Here is a 17,506-nt window from a genome sequence, read left to right on the forward strand (position 1 = left end):
TCTCTCTCTGTAAAATAATTCTTGGTTTGTTTGTTTGTTTGTTTGTTTGTTTTTCTTTTTGAGGAAGATTAGCCCTGAGCTAACATCTGCTGCCAATCCTCCTCTTTTTTTCTTTTTTTTTTGCTTAGGAAGATAGGCCCTGAGCTAACATCTATGCTCATCTTTCTCTATTTTGTATGTGGGAGGCCTGCCACAGCATGGCTTGATAAGCGGTGCTCTGGGCGCTGAAGCTGAGCCTGTGAACTAACCGCTGCGCCACTCGGCTGGCCCCAGAATAATTCTTGTAGGAATTAAGTGAGAGGCTTTTGTAAACCCCAAAGCGGTTATTCCAGTGTCCTCACAGCCTGCAAGTGGTTAGACCTCAGGCCTCCCCAAGGAAGTCTACCTGGGATGGTTCTTTTCTCTGTTGCTGCCAGTAGCACCTTCTCTTTCTCTTTTCCATTGAGTGCAGGACTCCTTCCTTCTGCCCCAGAGGCCATTCGCCTTCCTTGGCCTTCTGCCTTCCTGCCTTCCTGCCTTCTCATTGTTGGTGGAGCCAACCTCCTCTCTGGCCAGGAGCCTTGGGCTTCAGTGCCTGGGTGAGGTGGTGGGTGCCTAAGGGTTGCTTCTGGTCCACAGGTGCCCTCTGGGCAGTGGAGGAGGGTGGGTTGCTCAGTGGCTGCCTGGTCTCCTGACTAGCTCCACGGGGCCACCCTCATGGAGCAGCGGCTTCAGGCCTGGGCTTGGGTTCAGATGTCATTGAGGGACAGGTAGAGTGTAAGGATGAAGAGCCTGGGTGGGAATTCTGACCTCCTGCCAACTGCTCAACACCTCAGGGCCACAGTTTCCTTGTCTGTGAATGGGCGGGGGGTGGGGGGAAGGAGGTGGGTAATAGCAGTATTTAAAAAGGATTTTTGTGAGGCTCAAATGAGCCAATTCAGGGAAATCACTTAGCACTGTAAGTACTCCGTAAGTGGTAGCTGTTATTAATAATATTGTTACACCAAGCAGTCTAAAGCCATGCTCAGCAAACAATGCTCCCTCAGTCCAGTTCAACATCCTGCATTTCCACACTATTCATCTTTAGAGCTTTTGAGTAGAACCACAGAATTACGCAGCACCATGCCCAACATGAGTTCCCCTACTCCTTTAATTGATAGGAATAAAATATGCTTCTCCTAGGTCATTTGTCATTTCTTAGAGCTCCAAGACTAGGTTGAGAAGCTGCAAAGAGGGCACTGAATGGACTGGGGTAGAATTTCTTTCTCTTAATAAGCAGTCATATTCCCAAGAAACATCCATTATTTCCAAAAAACTCAATTTACAGTGGTGAGAAAGTTAATTATTTGAAAGCTAACAAAGCCACACTGAAGTACTAAGGTGATTCCGACTTCCTTTTCTCTCCTTTCAGGGCAAAATACAGTAGATTCTAGCCTGAGAGTGACACTACTGCCCCAGGCTTTCACAGCTTTTATTTACATGGAGAAATGGATCCACTTTTTAATTCTCTCCACGTCATCAATAGTTTACTAAAGTACTATGAGGAAGATCCAACATAGCATGATATATCTGATATACCCATCACAAACATGGCCAATGGGCAGTCAGCTGGGGTGCTTGGAGAAGAGGATAATTAGTGGAGAGAGGAGTGCTTTTACCTCAACTACATAGTCACTGAGATTTAAGAAAGGTGTTTGTAAAGTATTGCATTTAGGGAGTATATTAATTTAGGTTATGCAACACTACTACCTGCTGTAGTAGACACATTTCAACATCTTTTTGGCTTAACACAACAAAATGTATTTCTCCTGTTATATGTCAAAGCAAGTGGTGGCGGTGGGGGGGTGGGGGGGCGGTACGGGGAAGTCTGCTCCTTTCAGTCACTCAGAGGTCCAGGCTAATAGTGGCTCTGCCAAGTTGAGGTTCCTCATCTGGAACACATGGATTCTGAGATGCTTCTGAAGGGAAAGAGAGGAATAGAGAATGACCATCTTGGTTCTTAATTTCCTTGACCCAGAAGTAATACATACCACTTCTGCTCATCATTCATTGGCTGAAACTAGCTACATGGTTCTAACCAAATTGAAAGGAAGACTGTGAAATGTAGGGAAGCACAGGGAATAGTGGTGAACACTGATCTCTCTGCCAGGGATTGAGATACAACAAACTACAAATACACAGAACTTGGAGTTGTTATTTCAGGTCATCGGTTATGATTTAGGAAACAAAATCAGAAGCCATTATTGACTATTTACTAAAGATTATTACTTGACGTGTGGCATTGCTATTGTAAGAAAACAGAAGATCTAAGTCCCAGCCAGTAGATATGCCAAGTCACATCAGCCACTGAAGTAATGCGCATGGAGCAGATTAATAGGCTGCAAACTCCAGAAGGCAACAGCTAAAACAGTTTTGGTAGTAGAGAAGAGCTCCTCAAAGTATGGTACTTTTGCTCTTAGAAAGAGAGAAACTGAGATGGGAGTGGTTCCTAGTCATGTATATACATAATATACATATACATATATACATAGTACACACTATGTATACATATATATAGTAGAAAAAATAGCAAATATAGTATATAGCAAATAAAACACACCCATTGATCAAATGCTAAAGTGTTAAGTGTTTAAAGACAACTCCCCAACAAACATACATAGCTTAGAAAAAGTGGTTTTAGATTGGGTAACAGGAAGTACTATTTCACAGTGGTTAGGAAATGTATTTATCCAACCTTCATACATTTAATAAATGCCTATGATGTGTAAAAATCACTATAGAAGAAATCTTTAAGCTTATGAGGTTTACAGTTTAATTTACGAATTTTAAAAGGTAGGCTTTAGATAAGCAGATGGATAACAGATCCTTAACCTTCTATTTTATTCAACATATGTGCAAGGCAATTTGGGGAATATAAAGATGAACCAAATCCAGTCTCAACCCTGAAGGAGTTTTTGGCCAAGGGTGTTATGATCAAGCTCAACCACATTCTCCCACAAGCAGTCTTTTGTTCCTAATACCAGGAAAGGTAGCAAGCTGGAGAAAAGACTCATCAGACTTACCCCCTTGGCTTTCTCTGGGATGTTTTAGACATGCTAACTTCATTTAGCACCTTATAACTGGAAAGGAGAACTCAGGTCCTCTCTCTGCAATTCTGTTGAAGAACTGGGATATTTCCAGACATGGAATGATTATGATAATGCAAACTCTCTAAGGAAGCTCAATATTCTAGTAAGTTCTAGTAAATTACTTTTTACTACTCTAGTTTCCTTAGCTGAAAATTTTATCCCAACCTTCAGTCACAATAGAAATATTGACAGAGGCAAAAAATTAGAAGAATATGTGATAAAATATTATCATTCAGCATCAGGACCTACAACTAATTTTTCTCCTTTTTCTCTATTGTCCATTCTATGACACATATGTATACAAATTTTATAATTAAAAATGAGGTAGGAAAAAAAGGAAGTTATTCAGAAATTTCGCTCTTTCATTAATTCTTTACGCACACTATATACAAGAATAATGCCCTTTTGGGAACCACAGGGTAAGTTAATAATAAATTACTGAGGGCAGAGATTTGCAGTTTACTATTTAAATAAGTTGTAGGATTTGGGGCCTGTTAAGACTTTAGAGATAATGTAAAATAACTCCCTTGATTTAATCTATTTGTTAACTTAACAAATATTTATTGAGCATCTACTGTGTACAAGGCACTGTGCTAGGCTCTGAGGACACAGCACCCACACAGGGCTTACTGTCTCATAGAAAACCCAAGTTTTAAGACAATGCCACTCTGTGATTCGCCCAAGAACACACATTAGTTGGTGGCAGAGATGGGTAAAAATATGGTGTCCTACTTTTAATTTGGTGCTCTCTTCCATATTCCTTTGCCACGGACCCTCTGAGGTGTATATTTTCTTTCTGTACTGAAGACAGAATAAGAGAAAACCGTCTTGGATTAGTTGAGTACATTGGGTCGTACAAACTGGAGAAAATTGTTAGACTGAACATGATCTATACTTCCTTACCCCTAGAAAAGTATAAAATAGTCCAGTAATTCTTAAATGTACTCTTGTCAGGTAGCCAGACTCAGAGATGAAGTTCCACTGTCTGCACTGCAATGGAAAAAAAAAGAGGAAGAAAGAAAATGTACATGTGAAGTAAAGCTGCCCACTTTCAAATTAACGGGAGGGGCTTTCATTCAGAGAATATGTTCTTCTAACTGTTTTGGGAGTTAAAAATGTCCTTTCTCCTATGAAATGATGCAGGTAGTGGATGGCAGTTAGTTCTTTTTAAAAATGTCCTTATTATCAAAATTAAAAGTTGGCAACTCTGACAGTTTCCCCAAAATTTCAAAATCCAAATGACTGGGAATCATTAAGTTAAGTATTGGGATAGTTCAAATTTTCTTTGGTATAGCCTGGTGCTAAAAACTGAGTCGTAAGACTCTCTTCTGATGATTAATGAAAGGTCACCACACCTTTGAGTCTCAAAACAAAAACGAAAAGATCCCTGCCAACTCTGTCCTCTCAGCAACATTTAGCTAACTTTATGATCTTTTCCCACTCCTCTGTCTTCTTCAGAATTTCTCACTTGATGCTGAGACATCCTCCTGGTTTATATAAATCAATGGTTCTCTACTCTGACTGCACAGGGTGCTTTAAAAAAAAATACTGATGATGGGGCTAGCCCGGTGGTGCAGCAGTTAAGTTCACACGTTCTGCTTTGGCGACCCAGGGTTCACTAGTTTGGATCCCGGGTGCGGACATGGCACCGCTTGTCAAGCCATGCTGTGGCAGGCGTCCCACATATAAAGTAGAGGAAGATTGGCAACAGATGTTATCTCAGGGCTTATCTTCCTCAAAAAAAAAATACTGATGAATGGGCCCCACTCCCAGATGTTCTTATTTAAGTGGCCTCAGGTGGAACTTAAGGGCTAGGCTGGCTCAAAAATTTCTCAGGTGATTCTAATGTACTGCCAGGGATGGGAACCACAGGTATGGATGGTGTTTCTCTACTAAGCAGCAGGCATTAGGGCAGTTACACAGATGAACAAGCTGGTCTATGCAGGAGAAAAGCTGAATAGGACAACAGACTGGCAAATGTGACAACAGAGTGTGCTAAGTGCTTTTATTTATTCCATAATTCAACAAATAATAACAGAGCACTTAACATGTGCCAGGGCTGGAGTAAAGGTGTGCTCAAAGTCCTGTGGGCTACCTGAAAAGACCAGGAAAACTTCCCAGAGGAGGCAGCAGCGAATCATGGGTTTGGAGGAACCCTTCTCAATGTCTTCATCAGGTAAGGTAGCGGCAGGCATGGCTGCAGAGGGAACAGTGAGTGCTGGGCATGGAGGAGTGTGATGAGTTGGGAGAAACTAGAGATGAGATATTGGTTGGGTGCAGATGTACTTCTAGCCTTAGAGGTAAACTAAGGAATTTAGACTTGATCCAGAATGCATTTAAAAGACATTAAAGGTTTTTAAGCAGGAACACACAAATGGGGTGTGGGTGCAGAGTACTGGTATTTAAGATAATACAGGCTGTTCATACACAAAGCTATAGCTTGAATTTGCTAGCCTATTTAAAACTAATAGTTTGACTGGTCATCCCACACTCCCTCTGCCCTTGACTTACTTTATCAGACACTGTGTGGGGACAATTTCCGGTTAATGAAGAGAGAAGATTCCATGTGGCAGTAGGAAGGGGAGGTATAGACCAATTTTTTTAAGTGACTAATTGAATGTAAATAGAATTCATGTGGGGCTGAGGCCTGGACAAATCCTTTCTGAATCCAGGCTTGTTGCCTCCTTACCCACTTTCCTTCAGAAGGACTTGTTAGTGCATCTGTGGATGTTATGTCTCTCATCAGGCTGTTTGTCTGATTTGCCTCAGAGCAAGGAAACAAACCCAAAAGATCAAACTCTCCAGGTTCCCTTCAGCTCCTGAAGCTCCTCTGCATTCTTTTTTATCCTTACTCAGGACTCAAGGGCACGTTGGTCAGACCATGGAATCATCCCAGTATCAGGGACTATAACTGTCTGGCTTAGACACTCACAGAAGCAGCATTCCTTTCCAGTTGGGGAAGTAGAGGATTCAGCCTAGGCCAGTGGTTCTCAAATTCAGTGATCATAAGCTTCAAGTCAAGTCACGGGCTAAAAATGTAGATTTGGGAGCCCCACTCCAGACCTACTGATTCAGAATCTCTGGGGTTGGGCTGAGGGACTTGTGTTTTAAGCACTCATTCCCACATCATTCTGATGGCAGTGATCTGTGGACCACACTGAGCAGTATAACTGTAGTTGTCAGTAGTTCTGGCAGTGGTGGCCGTTGGGGGCTGTTTTAGGGGAGGGAGGAGGACTGGTCAGTGAGCCCCTGGATTCATAATCCTTCAGCACAGTCAGCTTGCAAATTTTGCACAATACTTGGTTTTCAATTCAAGTTATTTCTAGGTTAACTTCTTAACTGAGCTGTTTAGCTCAGCAGAAGACTTGAGATACCATAGATAAGAGAGTTTTAGGAGTAGCATTAAGTATCTCTGGCTGTGTCTTTGTTTCCTTTCCAGTCCCACTTATCTCAAGAGCCAGGATTTCTCACCTTAGAGGGGAGTATCAATGGGGAAGCAAGACATTCCCTTTGCTTGCCATGCCACTGTTAGAGAACAATGTTTGTTAAGAAAAGAACCTCAGAAAACATATTAAGATTTTGGATAAAGACATTTCTCTGTTCTGTGTTTGCCAGCTCCTGGGGTTACAGGACCACAAGTTTAGGTGAACAAGACCCATTTCTCTCCAAGGTGTCTCTTCACTTCTTGATGCACTGGAAAGCCAAGTGGCTAACTCATTAGTGAGAATGAGTGTTAGATGCTCATAAATCTCCCACAATTCATTGCCTGAAGACATCTGAAATGTGTACTTTTTGGCTTTTATTGTCTTTGGTTGCTTCTTTAGCATACTTTAGTTTGAGTGTACAGTTAATGGGGTTTTGAAACTTGTTTTTAATTAAGACATGGTTTATTTTTATTGGTTGAGATAAAATGCAGTCTGGGACACTCAAATCTAAGTTACAAAATAAAGTGCATCTGGGCAGACCATAGGAAAAAAATAGAAAGTAAAAGCTAAAGTGTCTGCCAGGATTCTTAAGTTTACTTAGTAACTTCTTGGAGAATAAAAATCCCAGCACCTGCGTTATAAAAAAAAGCACACCTTATAAACGTCCTTCTCTTTGAAATAACTCAATGAACTAGACTGAATTATGAACTAATGCCTTGTAAAAATTCACCTTGAGCCAGCTACTGAAGACACTAAAGAAAAGAGGTAGAGAGACTCTGAGGAAGCCCAATCCGTTGTTTGTTTTATCAGTAATTTAACTCAAAAGTAGCCAAGCTGATGGCGGATGCAAGCTTTCCCTGTGTTTTGTTTCCCTGAGCTGAGCCCCTGAATGCCAAGATTTAATCTAAAGAGGTTTGTTTTTTTAAAACTAACAACCAAGTAATAAAACACCTATAAAAGGGGTTTATAATGGAACCAGTGACAGTTTTGCGCTTAGTATTACAACTCTTTTGCTCCCCCTCTCCCTTTATCTATCCTTTCATCCAACTCTGTGCCCTTTGTCTTAGCTCCTTTCTCACCTTGCTGCCAAGAAGCTATAAGTAGAGGCAGCTCACACCCCAAAGGAACAGGCGATCTTTAAAAGTAAAGTGTGTATTGTGCTCTCTGTATTTGAGGACAAGGCTGTGCTGCTTGTTTTGTTTGTCTGAGATAAGTTGCTCTAACAAAGTACCTACCTAGTTTGTACAGTGGTTTCTAATGGGGAGCTGAAGATGCTGCTGCTGCACTGTCAGTGGCATGAGGATGCTGGAGTCAACCAGTGCAGGAAGCTTGGGGCCTCCCCTCCCTGGCACCTTGCGTCACTCTGCCAGGGCCCAAGACTGCCCTGACTCCAGGGACAGACTTCAGTCAACAGGTGGTTTTCCACCCAGGCCACCATGCCTGAAATTTGGATCTTTTACAAAGACATAGTTCTCCTCCTCCTCCCGAAGAAATGGCGCCTCGGAAGGGAAACTTTGTACTCAAACTCTGTAGAAGCCATTTCTTGAGCCTACTTTTCCTATTTTCGGAAGTCTCTCCTGCTAGCATGCCACCCATCTCCGGGAAGAACGAGGGACGATCTCTTCCGAGTCTGGAGGGCGCTGGAAGGCATGTGGGCAGCGTTAGACTGGCCTTGACTGGGCGGCCAGAGAAGCCCCCAGCCTCCCTCATGTGGGCCTCAGGAACTCGGGGGGCCCAGGGGAAGCCTGGAAAACCGAACTTCGCCATCAGCCTTCCTTCGAGCGCTGGCTAGAGGAGAGGGGGAAGGGCCCCCCCAGCGGTCTTCCCCCGATTCCCCCCGCCCCCCAGCACCTCTGCCGTCGGCTGCAACGCCCAAGAAAGCACTCCGAAAGCAGCTCAGAGCTCTCTGGCTCCTCTCAGGCCGGGAGAGGGCATCTTGAGGGGCAGCTTCTCCCTCCAGCCCGCGTCTGACATCCCCACTCCCACCCAAGGATGCCGCCGCCGTGCCCTGTCCGCAGTCGCTGAATGTCACTGCTCCCTCTTCCTCCTGATCAGGGTAGACACAGCTCCCGAGGCATCCTCCACCCCAAAACTGCCGCGATCGCCCGAGGGTGCAAGGCCTGGGCGGAGGACGAAGTTTGGGGCCCACAGCGGCGGGAGGGGGGGCGCGTTGGCGAGGACCGCACCTCTCAGTCCCAGCCCTGGCGGGCACACTCCCCGCCCCAAACGGCCCAGGCGTCCCCATCCTCCCGCGGACACCGGCATCTCCGCCCTCCCCGGAGGGCGGCGAGTGGAGCCCCCCAGGGCGGAGGCAGGTACCCCCGGGGCGGGGACTGGGGCGGGCGGGGTCCAGGCTGCGCCCCTGGCCGGGCCGGGCGGGCTAGCTGGCGGCGCGGGGGGAGCAGGGCTGGGCGGCGCTGCCTCGGGCTCTGTGCGCTGCAGCCCGGAGCCGAGGAGGAGGAGGCGGAGGAGAAGGAGGCGGCGGCGGCGGCGGCGGTGGGTCCCAGGCGGGGGGAGCGCGGCGCTGCGGACCCGGGCGGCTGGCAAAGGACGAGGCGGAGGCTGAGGAAGGCAGCGGGGAGACTCGGGCTGCAGCAACAAAGGGCAGCAAGCGATTGGCCGGGCTGCAGGCGAGGTTAGCCGGGGACCGGGGTGGCTGGAGGCAGCGGCGAACGGTGCACGTGCTTGCAGACACGGGCTAGTGTGGAGCCGGGGGGTGCACGCCCGGCGGGTAGGGGCTTGCTCCCCCTCGGTATGGGATGGAGAGGAGGCTGCAGCAACATCGTTCTGCCTGCACGCGGCCTGTGGCTTCCAGGGTAGGGGTATGTGGGGGGTAAGGATGAGAGCCAGGGGGCGGGCGAGTAGTCGCCCGGGACGGGACGAGAGAGGGTGGAGGAGGGGGCGGGATGGAACGCTCCGGGCGGCGCGCCCGTCCGCGCTCTCCACTGCGGGAGCCGGCGACTGAGAACCTCGAATTTTAACTTCGCGTGCCCGCCCGCGCGCGCCCGCCCCCGCCCCCGCCCACCCCTGAATCCTGCGGCCGCCGCCAGCGATCAGCTCTCACACAAACTTTAGCTGCGGGCTAGGGGTTTGGGGTTGAGTGGGGGAGGGGAGAGGGAAAAGGCCCTCTGATTGGCGTTGTCTCCAGCCAGTAAGGCCAAGCGCCTCTCCTGCGAGTAGACCCAATCCATTTCTAGAGGTAGAGGGGGCGGGTAGGTGGAAGTAGAGGTGGCGCGGTGTCAGAGAGAGAGAAAAAGTGCTGGACCAATAGGTGCCCAGAAGAGGCGGGCCCAGCGGTCTGTTGATTGGTACTGGCAGTGGGCCCTCCCCCGGGGTGGTGCCGGAGAGGGGGATGATGTGTGTCGAGGGGTGTGTCTATGCGGGGCGAGATGACCGGCAGGAATCTGCCCCAATGGGGTGCAGAATGGTTATTGTGTGCGTGACGGACAGAGCCGTAGGCCAACGGGTGGCTCTAAGTGTCTGCGGTGTCGTCCAATGGAGCAGCGCTGGGGCGGGGCCGCGGCTCGGGTTTAATGAGACTCCATTGGGCTGTAATCAGTGTCATGTCGGATTCATGTCAACGACAACAACAGGGGGACACAAAATGGCGGCGGCTTAGCTCCTACCCCTGGCGGCGGCGGCAGAGGTGGCGGAGGCGACGGTACCTCCTCCAGGCGGCAGCCGCGGATTTTTCTCAGGCAGCGGCAGCACCCCCGGCAGGCGCGGTGGCAGTGGCGCGCGGCCAGGTCTGTCACCCACCCAGCGCGTTCCCAGGGGGAGGAGACTGGGCGGGAGAGGAGCAGAAGGTGGGGATCGGGGGTTTGTGACGCCCCTCCCACAGGCCTCTGCGCGAGGGTCACCGCGGGGCCGCTCGGGGTCAGGCTGCCCCTGAGCGTGACGGTAGGGGGCGGGGAAAGGGGAGGAGGGACAGGCTCCGCCCCCCAGCGGGCCTCCAGGGCAAGGGGCGGGGCTCGAGGGTGGAGGGGGCGGGGCGATATCGGAGTGGGGGAGGGGCTCGGGTGGTCGGAAGGTGGGTGGCTTGTAGGAGTTTTCTGAATCGGAGTGACCTGGTAGGAACGGTGGGGAGCCAGCGAGTGGTTGGGAAGGACTGGTGAGGGGATGGATAGGATGGGAAAGTGGACGTGTGCATGCAGGTGCAGAAGGGAAGATACAGAAAGGCGCAATATTGGAGATGTGGAAGGGGGACCAAGGGTAGATGAAGGCAGGTGAAATGATTCAGAAGGGTGAGATTGCAGTTGTCTGAGAGCAGAGTAAGGATGGATTTAGGTGTGGTGGATGTGGAGTGGAGTTGAGAAAGCAGTGTAGAGTAGATATTGGATTGGGAGTAGTATTAGGGGAATGTGAGGAGCAGGTACAGTTGCTGTGGTGGGAAGGAGATACCTGGGTGAATTGGCATGTTGGAATAGAAAGGAAGTTTGCAGGCTTTGGGTTTATGAAGAATTAAATAAACATGGCAGGGTGGGGTGGATATGCCTGGGAGAGTCTCTGAAAGATGATAAGACAGCAGAGCAGACTTAAATGTGAAGGGAGGCTACTTAGAACTTGCAAAATATATCTGTAGCAGAAAATCTCATGGGGATGAGGGATTCCCGGGAGTGGGAAAAGGTGGCAGGCGTGAAGAAAGATGGCTGGAGCTGGGCAGTAGTAGGTCGAGGTGAATGTGATTCGGTGGACTGCACCAGGACTGAGGATGGGACAACGAAAGGTGTTAGTTTGGGACACAGGGTTGTTAGATAGGGTGGATTTCTTGGGTGAAACTTGAGCTGGAGTCTTGAAGGTGGGGCAGGAGAAGGAAAGAAGGGTGTTTCAGGATGAGGCTTCTGTACTCCCTTGGGAAAGGATACTGTGTATTTTTGAATTTGTAAGTGCTTTGGTATGGCCAGACTGCAGGGAGTAGTGGGAGATCAGGGACAAAGGCAAATGGCCTCCTGTGCCCCATGAAGGAGTTTAAGTCCTGCAACTGGGAGAGGGTATTGGGATGTGATAAAGTGAGTATTGGACCAAGGTTGTGAATAGATAGTGATAAAGAATTACAGATGTGGAAAATGGGAAAAGAGAACCATTGAACCAAGTATGTTTGGGGTGGAGGTACCAGGAAATTCAAACTAAAGAGTATATGAAGACTCTTCCATACATGAACAAGGAGATGGAAGTAGCAAATGGGAGTTAGTTCTGTTAGGATAATGTTAGTTCTGTGGTGCTTCAACAAAGGTTTTTTTTTTTTTTTTTGATATGACTATTAGTAACGTACATTCTTACCGTCTTACTTGTGTACCTTAGATTTTCTGGGATAGCCTGAAATAAAACACTCCATTCTTTTATTATATATATTTTTCACACATGTATCAAAATGAATTGGGGCAGTCTTTTTATCTTTTTAAGACAGAAAGGATAGGGAGCTGTTCCCCTTGCCGAGTGATTAAGTTCATGTGCTCTACTTTGGCTGTCTGGCATTTCACTGGTTTGGATCCTGGGCACAGACCTAGCACTGCTCATCAAGCCATGCTAAGGCAGCATCCCACATAGCAAAACTAGAAGGACCTACAACTAGAATATACAACTGTGTGCTGGGGGCCTTTGGAGAGAAGAAGAAAAAAGAAAGAAGGAAAGGATAATATTGCATGTTTCAGTAAAGGATCAGATTCTTACCCGAGAACTTCTACTTAGGATTGAAGGCTGGGGAGGTGAAAGGATGGTTAGAAAAAAAAATGAAGAAAAGGTAGAGACAGAGGAAGGTTTTAACATTAAAGGGGGAACTTAGGGGAATAACTGGCTGGTGGTGATGACATGGTCAGTAGTTTTGCCTACCAGCCATACGCAGGCCTCTGAGTAGAGTGGATGTTATGTCTGCCGTTATAACCAAATGTTTATCTTACTCACTACTTGTGAAGATAAAGTGGAAATTGTCAGATGTAAGGCATAACATGAATGAAAGGTAAAATAGGGTGAGTATTGGAAGGTAGTTGAGGAAGTTTGATAAATAACTTTAATGTGCTTTAGAAACTTTCATGGACTTTCACATACTGGTTAGAAGAAGACCTAACTAATGGATCTGGCTTTATTAAATGCCAGGATTCCTAACAGGTGACTTTTCAGTCTCTTAGATAGTTCTCTACAAAATACCTTCACTTTTCCTGCATACAGATGCCTGTATTTGTATAAAGTGAGAGAAAAGGAAATTGTTTTATGAAAGTAGGGATGTGTGAGCTATAGTGATCAGTCTTTGCTTGCAGAATGGTAAATGATGCATAGATGGGAGAAGTGTGATGGAGGGATATTTCTTCCTTATAATGCTTTAATTTGCATTTCCAAAGCACCTTTAAGCACTTTTTTACAGGACTCCCACAATCTTCCACAATTTTTGTAACATCCTTTCCACTGTTGCAGGATATTTGAGTTGTTTCCAGCTTGGGGGAAATTGTGAACAAAGCTGCTCTGAGTGTTCCCGTACCTGTCATCTGGTGCACATGTGTATAGGTTTCTCTAAGGTGTGCCCCTAGGGTTGGAATTGCTTATTCAAAGGTAGGGTGACCGCTTATCCTGGCTTATACCTGTTGTCCTGGTGTAATTATTAATGTAATACCTTTAATTCTCAAAAGTGTCTGGATTTGGATGATGAGTTGTGTTGTTGCCCTAGTCGCAGAGGATGCTATTTTCAGCTTTACTAGGTACCAGTCAAACTGTTTTCCACTGTTGTACCATGTCACACTCCCTCCAGTGATGTATGAGAATTCCCGTTGTTTCTTGTCCTCTCGAACTCTCAGTCTTAGCTTTTCAAATTAGCTAATCTGGTAAATTTTGCATCTACCTGATTAGTAATCAGGTTGAACAGCTTTTCATACATTTCTTGGCTATTTGGATTTCCTCATTTTTAAAGTTCCTATTCAAATCTGCCCCCTATTATTTTTTTTTTAAATTGGGCTTTGTGTCTTTTATTGTTGTTTAGAAGTTCTTTATTTACTGTAGATACAAATCCTTTGTTATGTATGTTGCAAATGCCTTCGTCAGTTCTGTGGCTTGCCTTTTCACTCTCTTTATGATGTCTTTTAATGAGCAGAAGTTCTTAATTTTAATGGAGTCAGATTTATTGTTTTTTTCTTTATGGTTAGTGCTTTTTGTGTCTTGTTTTAAGACTCTTCCTACCCTCACGTCAAGTAGATATTCTCCTATGCAGTATTAATCTCCTGAAAGCTTTATTGACCTTAGAGATACATGATTATGAGTAAAATACACTCTTATCGACCCCATCCTCACCATTACAAATCTATTTTTGCTTTTCTTCGCTTTTTCTTTTTCCTGTCTTGAATTTTTGCTTGTCTACATCTATGACTAAGAGCCAGGTGCTGACTTCCCCTTGTCTTAGGAGCAAATGATCGTACACACAGAAGTTTAGCCAGATTAGATTTTACAGGTCTCCAGCCGACTGTATTGCCCTTTTTCCTTTTATGAGCTAGCATTTTATTATGTTCCTGCCATGTGTCCACCTCCATCCTTGGTTCTTTCATATTTGTTATCTCAATTATTCCTCTTTACAGTTCTGCAAAACGAGGACATATTCTCATTTTTACAGATGAGAAAACTGAGACTTAGGTTGATTAAGTAACATGTCCAATATGCCACAGCTTAGGTAGCTGGCAAAGTGGGGACTTGATCCCTACCCTCTAGATACGTCCCATCATAGCACACCTTGTTAAGTAAGATTTCAGTAGCATATTTGATAATTTCCAAAATCAATGAGAATAACATTTTTACTTTTAATGTCACATGTCCTAATTAAGCACACATAGAGATAATTATTGTGAAACTGGATAAAATGATCAACCTCACTGTGTCTGTTAAAGTAAGTAAAGCTGGAGTAGCCAGTGGACCTTCCGGGGTCCTGGGATGGCCATAGAGGTTCTGTAAGCCCTGGAAATTGTGGAAATAGCTGTATGTATATGTGGTCATTTTTAAAAATAGATCTGTAATTTTTTGTGATTCTCAAAGGGAGCCCTAATTTGTTTTCAGGCTATACTGGATACCCTGTTTGAAGACATTTGTGATAAAGGTAACATTTAAGTGTGAGATGATCTATATTTTCAAAATAATCTTTTAAAAATTCAGATGTCAGATTTTTTCTTAGTATGTTGTTCTGTCTTTGTCATTAAAACCCAGCTAAAGCTAATTTGTAATTAGAAAGAAATCTAAGATTGAATAGAAATTTTAGATGTCCCCCAAAAATCGCTCCAAATTTAGTTGATTATTTCTTAAGTGCAAATGCTTAGTTATAATATATCATCATTACTAATCAGTGTACCCTGGCTCCGAAGGCCTGATGACTTCAAATGACTTTTCATCTTGTCTCTAAAATCCTGTTTTACAAGGGATCAAATTTCCTGGGAGGTTCCTAACAGTGTGATTAAAGTTTAGAGATTGAAACTCTTGAGCACTTAAATGCAGAGATGACTGTGCAAACCTAATTCATGGGCTTCACCAGGAGATTTGGGACATGTTTCTACTCATTTATGATGATGATGTTGAAACTAATCTTTGCTGGGATTATGGAAGCCATAATAGTTTATTGATGGTTCAGTTATTGTTTGTTGAAGCAGATTTACACAATTATAGTTTAATGACATAACAAGGATATTGTCAACTAGGAGAGCATGACATGAAAAATTAAACTTCTAATTAATGTAATATGTATTAGTTGAAATGATAATTTTCATGGTGATTTAGTCTCTTAGAAATCCTTGGAAAACATTATTAGCTTATGAATGGAAAACTATGTTAATGAGTAGTGAGAAAGAACTTAGTATTATTCTAAAAAGATAGGGAATTAAATATTCAATTCAACTAACATTTATTGAGTGCTTACTCTGGGCTTGCTGCTGAGTTAGACTCATAAATATAAGCTGAATAAAATTGATATTTGAAGAGATGAAATACTGGTTGCTTTTGTTTATTCCTTCAGTCATTCTTTTCTCCATCCAATACTGGATGGATACTATGGCCAGAGTGATTCAGACATTCAACAAATTTGTGTGTGTGCATGCATGCACTCCACTATGCCTTATTGTGTCACTACTCCTTCAGTGGCTTCCTATTACTTCATCTGTCATGTTCTCATGCTTCAGGCCAGCTTTTTTATTTTGCTTTTTCTCCCCAAATCTCCCCAGTACATAGTTGTATATTTTAGTTGTGGGTCCTTCTAGTTGTGGCATGTGAGGTGCTGCCTCAATGTGGCCCAACGAGCGGTGCCATGTCTGTGTCCAGGATCCGAACCGGTGAAACCATGGGCCACTGAAGCAGAGCATGCAAACCCAACCACTCGGCTGTGGGGCCGGCCCCATCAGCCTAGCTTTTGTGACAGCCAACTGTATTTCTTATTCCTCTGTAACACATACCTGTTCTAGGCATGCACATGGATGGACTCAGTGTCCATTTTGTCTGACAGCTCATTCTTAGTTTCTTTGTCTTCTCCTTGATTCCCTTCATTCATTCACTGATGTATTCATTTAACCAATAGGCTTTGAACCCTTCTTATGTTCAAGTTGTGGTCCTGGGCAATCTTGGAGCATACAAAGATGAATCAAACATGAATCCTGTTCTTAAGAATTTTACAGTCTAGTAAGGGAGATGAGGTCAGTATGCAAATAAGCATAATTCAAAGTAGGAAATGAATGCCAAAATAGTAAGAAAGCTAAAAGCTTCCTGTTAGACAAAGAGATGTAGGGCTACTGAGAAGGTGTTGTTTGCACTGGGCCATGAAAGATTTGAATTTGGTTGGAGAAACCAGACAGTTATCCAAGTTCTGCCTTGTCTTTCAAGGTTCAGTTTAAGTCCCATCCACTCAAGTGGTGTTCTACGCATCCACACTTAGCAAGATATAGTCACACTTGTTTCCAGAGTTCCACAGTTTTTTCCTTCTGTAGTCAGAGGAACCCTTTCTTTGAAATGAATCTTGTGGAGAAGCCCACTGTATATATAGAACAGTTAAGATGGAGCTGCTTTTTTGGGTACAAGGGGTTATGGCCTACAAGGGGCACCTGCAGGTGATGCCCAAAGCATGTTCTCACAAGAGATCTAAGGAACCTAGTTTGAAAACCAATGGAGAGACAGGAAAGAGTTTAGGTTTTAGCATCTGATTGAAAATCCTTCATGACTTACTGGTCTGAGGTCTTGGCCAGGTCATGTCTCACTTTTCCTTTTGCAAAGTGGAGCAACAATGCTACCTTATAGGCTTGTTTTAAGGTTTACTGATAATCTGTGTAGTGCCTCACCCACAGCAGGTGTCAGAAAATGGTTGGTGGTATTATAGTTTAGTGCTTTATTTCTTTTTTTAAAAAGTAATTTATTGAGGTGAAATTCACATAACATAAAATTAACGATTTTAAAGGGAACAATTCAGTGACATTTCACACTTAGTACATTCACAGTGTTGTGTGACCACCACCTCTATCTAGTTCCAAAACATTTTCATCAATCCAAAATAAAATTCCTTACCCATAGAGCAGTTTCTCCTCAGCTCCCCTACCCCCCGCCAGCCCTGTAAATCTGTGTTCTCTCTATGGATTTATCTATTCTGAAGTTTCATATAAATGGAATTATATGATATGTGACCTTTTGCATGTGGCTTCTTTCACATCTTATTGAGGTTCATCCATGTTGTACGTGTATCAGTACTTAGTTCTTTTTATGACTGAATAACATGCCAATGTGTGGATATACCACATTTTGTTAATTTCTTCATCTGTTGATGGACATTTGGGCTGTTTCCACTTTTTGGCTGTTGTGAATAGTGCTGTTACGAACCTCTGTGTATGTGTACTTATTTGAGTACTTATCTTCAGTTATTTGGGGTATATACCTAGAAGTGGAATTGTGGAGTCGTGTGGTAATTTTATGTTTAACTTTTTGAGGAAATGCCAAGCAGTGCTTTGTTACTTCTTAATTACTTCCCATCCGCATAGC

General features: G+C 44.6%; 1 protein-coding gene and 1 long non-coding RNA gene across 13 annotated transcripts in view; one reads left to right on the forward strand and one right to left on the reverse strand.

Annotated features, from left to right (window-relative positions):
* Nucleotides 1-104: 104 nt before the first annotated feature.
* Nucleotides 105-10,333, reverse strand: LOC103558163 (uncharacterized). The gene is made up of 5 exons (XR_011524428.1): nucleotides 10,159-10,333; nucleotides 4,011-4,097; nucleotides 3,840-3,908; nucleotides 3,042-3,144; nucleotides 105-1,937 (listed from the first exon to the last, which is right to left on the reverse strand). It is a non-coding gene; the product is annotated as an uncharacterized lncRNA (long non-coding RNA).
* Nucleotides 8,710-17,506, forward strand: part of KAT6B (lysine acetyltransferase 6B) — a 191,785-nt gene continuing 182,988 nt past the window's right edge. For 4 of the 12 annotated variants that reach the window (XM_070566449.1, XM_070566425.1, XM_070566455.1 and 1 more), the window contains exon 1: nucleotides 9,033-9,167. The gene's annotated coding sequence lies outside the window, so the exon portion shown is untranslated. Of the gene's footprint in view, nucleotides 8,848-9,032; nucleotides 9,168-9,545; nucleotides 10,279-17,506 lie in introns of those variants that run through there. The other 8 variants (XM_070566431.1, XM_070566463.1, XM_070566473.1 and 5 more) reach the window with 4 other exon arrangements.

Source organism: Equus przewalskii, chromosome 1, assembly GCF_037783145.1.
Source record: "Equus przewalskii isolate Varuska chromosome 1, EquPr2, whole genome shotgun sequence".
Lineage (NCBI taxonomy): Eukaryota > Metazoa > Chordata > Mammalia > Perissodactyla > Equidae > Equus > Equus przewalskii.